The sequence below is a fragment of the Octopus bimaculoides genome, chromosome 6, assembly GCF_001194135.2.
Source record: "Octopus bimaculoides isolate UCB-OBI-ISO-001 chromosome 6, ASM119413v2, whole genome shotgun sequence".
NCBI classification, from domain to species: Eukaryota; Metazoa; Mollusca; class Cephalopoda; order Octopoda; family Octopodidae; genus Octopus; species Octopus bimaculoides.
Genome location: NC_068986.1, coordinates 39,489,950 through 39,495,175, shown reverse-complemented (window position 1 = coordinate 39,495,175; position 5,226 = coordinate 39,489,950).

Genomic DNA, 5,226 nt, shown 5'->3' with positions numbered 1-5,226 from the left:
GTGGTGGTGGTGGTGGTGGTGGTGGTAGTAGTAGTAGTAGTAGTAGTAGTAGTAGTTGTGGTGTAAGGGAGGGATGTAGTGGTAATAGTACTGGTGGTGGTGGTGGTGGTGGTGGTTGTCGTCATCACTGAGATGGCAGTGGCGGCGGTGGTGGTTGTCATCATAGTGATGGCTGTGGTAGTGGTGGTAATGATAGTGGTGATGGTAGTGGTAGTGGTGGTGGCTGTGGTGTCATAGAGGTGGTGGTTGTGGTTGTGATGGTGGCAGTGACAATGATAGCAACAGTCATAGTTGTAGTTGTGGCTGTGGTTGTGGTTGTGGTGCAGGTGTTGTTGGCAATAGTAGTGATAGCAATGGTAGTGTTTTGTAGCAAACAGCAACTGGGGTGGTGGGGCAATAGTAGTGGTGGTGGTGGTGGGTGAGAGATGTAACAGTATGGTAATAATAGTGGTGTGCGTGATAGTTGTGGTGGTAAAAAGGATTGGGTTTGTTGTCTTGGTTGGATGATGTGGGCCTGGATTGGGTGGATGTGTGTATTTGAAACTGAGAAAGAAAATATGAGGGGAACCAGGGTGGGAAGAGATGATGGCAAAAGCAAGTGATGGATTGGGTCTGATGTGGTTTGGTGGCCTGCGTGGAAATGTGTGTGTCTGTGTATGTGTGTGTGTTTGCGTGTGTGTGTGTGTGTGTGCATGCATGTTTGTGTGCGTGCATGCGTGTGCGTGCATGCGTGTGCGTGTGTGTGTGTGTGTGTGTGTGTGCATGATAGGAACTGGGAAAGCATGAAGGCATGGCAGGAAATGATGGAAAAAGCTAAAGTGAGAGAGAGAGAGAGAGAGAAAGGAAGGAGAGATGAAGAATTGATATGTTGCCAAAACTAAGCATACAAGAAAGTAAAAGAAATACTACTACTACTAATAATAATAATAAGAAGAAGAAGAAGAAGAAGAAGAAGAAATGGTATATAGCAAGAATTAAGCAGAGTAAGAGATAGATACAGAGAGAGAGAGAGAGAGAGAGAAAGAAGGCAAACTGCAAAGCTTAATAGAGAGTGAGAAGAAAGGTAAGAGAAATGGAACAGGTGGAGGGTAAAGTGGATGAGAGTTTGGTAAGACACCTGCAAGAGTTAGAGTTTGGATAGATGGAGGCGGGTGCATTAGTTATAAGAGTGGAAATGTGTGTGGGGTTGGGGGTTGGGATATGCATGAGAGTATGTGTGTGCGAGAGAGAGAGAGAGAGAAAGAGAGAGAGAGAGAGAGAGAGAGAGAACGAGTAACTGGGACTGCAAATGTTAATCAGGAGAAAGAGAAACTGATATTACACAAGTTAAACAGATAGATAGATAGATAGGTAGATAGATAGACAGAGAGACAGACAGACAGATAGATAAAGAGAGAGAGAGATATATAAAGAAAGAAAGATATATATAGAGAGAGTGTGGGGCTAGTGTTGCAGGAATTAATCAGAAAGAAAGAGAGGGAGAAAATGAAAGAAAGACTACGATTGTAGGAGATAAACAGTGAAATAAAAAGGAAGAGAGAGAAGACAAACAGACAGAAAGGCAGACAGACAGCCATGTTAGGCTGCAATCAACCAATGATATTTTATTTCACATCAAGGTGGTGAGCTGACAGAATCACTAGCATGCTGGGGAAACTGCTTTGCAGCATTTCGTCCATCTTTACATTCTGAGCTCAAATTCCGCTGAGGTCAACTTAGCCTGTCATCCTTTTGGGATCAATAAAGTAAATAATACCAGTTGAGCATTGAGGTCAATGTAATCTTTCCTGAAATTGCTGGCCTTGTGCCAACATTTGAGACCAATATTCACAAAACACAAGGCGATGAGCTGGCAGAATCATTATCGCCCCTGGTAAAATGCTTAGCGGCATTTTGTCCGTCTTTACATTCTGAGTTCAAATTCTGCTAAGGTCAACTTTGCCTTTCATTCTTTCAGGGTCAATAAAATAAATACCATTGCTGGCCTTGTGCCAAAATTTGAAACTAATATTTTATTTCATATCATATTAAAAAGTCACAAAAGAAAGAAAGCAATGTTGGAACAGCCCTTTTCTCTTTTGTGCCTAGGCACCTGGCCCTACATTATTATATATTATATATTTTCTATACTGGGTTGGATGGTTTGATCAGATCTGGCAAGCTGGAGAGCTGGACCGGGTTCCAGTTCAATTTGGATTGATTTGGTTTCTACAGCTGGATGCCCTTCCTATAATGTCAACCACTTTACATAGTGTGCTGGATTCTTTTGTGTGGCACCAGCATGGGGTGGGGGCACTTTTGCGTTTTACTGGCACAGCTGCTATTACATGGTGCTGGCACAGGAACTTTTTACATGGGGCCAGCACATTTCCTGTGCTGGCCCATTGTGTGTGTGTGTGTGTGTAGTATATATCACATGATCTTGTGATCAACCAGACTATCAGACATTGTTATACATCACTGGTCACAATGTACTTTGCATCATTTTAACTTTTGAATGATGCCATCCTGCTGACTGGATGAGCAGGCCAACATTTCCCCCTGATCAGAAAGCTAATCCATCACAAGGTCACCCATTTATAGCTACGTGTATGTATCCTGGTGTTTGTGTTTGTCCCTGCCACCCATAACTCAGCAATTCACCAAAAGAAGCCAATAGAATAAATACTAGCCTTAAAAAATAAATCCTTGGGCCAATTTATTCAACTAAATTCTTCAAGGCATTGCTTCAGTATTGCTGTTGTTCAATGACTGAAACAAGTAAAAGATAAAAGATAGGCAATGATTTCAAATTTTCTGCAGAAGCTTCCTAATGTTTCTGGGCAAAAAAAAAAAAGAGAAAACGATAAAAACTTTAGTTTACAATTACACATACCAAAGAGATCCTTAGCCATTTCACAAAATACACTTTTTAAATAAAACTGCCTTCTATCCTTTGTTTTCTCTTCTGATGACAACCTCAGTGTAGTCATGGAAATGAGACTGCATGTAGGAGTCAGGTGACCCAGCCCCGACATATGCTACCTATCAAGACCACAGTGACAATTTGCAATGAACTAATGGCACTGTGGTGCTGCCAGCTGGACAAACCATAGTTGAGAGAGTGTTGGTCAGTGGGAATTCCAACTACATTTATTTTGATAGTGTGATCTGACAGGAAAGCTTTGACGCAGGAGATGAAAGACAAATGGCACCTAAGGCAAGCAATTAATCTACAAGATTCACATGTGCAACACAGTCAAATACTCTGCTAATGTCAAATGCAGGCACACATTCTCCATCAAATTTCTCAGGATTGAGAATCAGGAGAGCAAATCTCCAATAGGTCTGGCTTTATGGAAATCACACTTGTGGTCATTAAGGAGGGAGATGGATTTAAGATCTCAGAGATGGTTACTGCATCTGTCAACTTTGAGATATTGAAGTGAGAATGATAGAGCAATAATTAGTGCAGTTAAAGAGATTGTCTTTCATAAGAATGGGACTCTCACTATAGTGTGTTTCTTAAGACTAAGATAGAACCCAGTGAAGGAGAGGAGGAGTGAGAGAAAGAGAATGAGGGATTGAAGAGTCTGATATGGTAGAGGAGTGTAGGGAAAGAGACTTCCACAAAGTTAGTTGAGATTATTTTTGAAGGGATCAAAAGGATTGGTGCTATTTCGAAGACAGGAGAATATGCTGGCACAGGAGTACTTACACTTTTTACAGGATAGTCTTGCAGGGGTCGTAGTGCTGAATAATAAAAACCAACCAGTTTGTATCTGTTTCATCTCTCTAAATGTTAATAGGGTATTTTGAGGTATATAAAGTAGTTAGTTGCAGTTGTATGTGGGACGTGGAAGCACATGTCAAGGAAACTGATTTTAGTCACATGCTTATCTATTCTCTGATGTAGTAGCGCTGAAGCACATTAGAAACTCCAGCCAATCAGCTGGGCTGAAAAACTAAAAGAGTCCAAGGGATACTGACAGGAGTGGTAGTGGTAGTGGCAGTGGAGGTTTCATAATATTGGGTGTAGATGCATAGGGAAAGATCTCAAGAATTTAATATTTAGTAACTAAACATGTCTTCAAATGAATTATACATGTTCTCTAATGCATTAAATGTTTTGGGGGTTTGGTTTTTTTATTTTCCATTTTCTATGAAATTTCTATTTGTATTTTTTGCTTCCTAATAATATATTTTGACATCCTAATATCTCTGAATTATATCTTGTCTCAGATATTTTGTAAAGGAAAGGATTCCCCCACCAGCACCATTCTAACCTGTTCAAAAGTTCCTTGGAGTAAACAAAGTAACAATATCAAAAGGCATAACCAAAACTACAATTGCTCCAACTTTCTTACTTTATTGATTCATATTTCAAATTGTTTTTGTTTGTTGTTTGCTATTTTAGTTTTTGTTTTCCTATATTCCTATATCGCTTACAGTCTTCCACTTTTCATTCTTCCATTCTTTCAGTCTGTTTTTTTGTTTTTTTTTACATCTGCTTTTGTTTCCTTTCTTCCATAGAATGCTTAGCTGGTTTTTTGCTCTCAACTTTTAAGAAATGCAAAATTATAGTATCAACAAATGTATTTTGCCTTCAGCTTCACTTAGGCATCTTGATAAATATATGTTTCCATTGTGGAAGTCTTTCTGTTAACACTAGACAAATGTGAGAAATGTGAAAATTACAGGCTCTATATTGGGTAATGTAAAACCATTTAGTTTGATTTTGAGGTTAAAAATGGAAAAAATTATGCTTAATTAGAACTGAGTGCTCTTAACAAGCGGACATTTATTCTTTAAAGCATTCTTGAAAGAAAGACTGATTTTCAACTGTTAGAAAAGGTTACTATAATTTTGCTGATAAGCAGGTTAAACGTGTGCATGTATGCATGCATGTTGAGTATATATGTGTGCGTGTGTGCGTATGTGTGTGTGTGTCTGTATATGTATATGTGTATGTATGTATGGGTGTGTGTATATATATATATATATATATATATATACACACACACACCCATACATACATACACACATATGTATAAATACTCATATATACATACACATATATATATACATGTATATATATGTACGTATGTATCTATACATGCATGTATGTATGTATGTATGTATGTATTTATGTATGTGTGTATTTTTGTGAGTGTTCATGCAGATATATATACAGAAGCCAAATAAAGAATACCTGAGAATGTATGTGTATATATATATATATATATA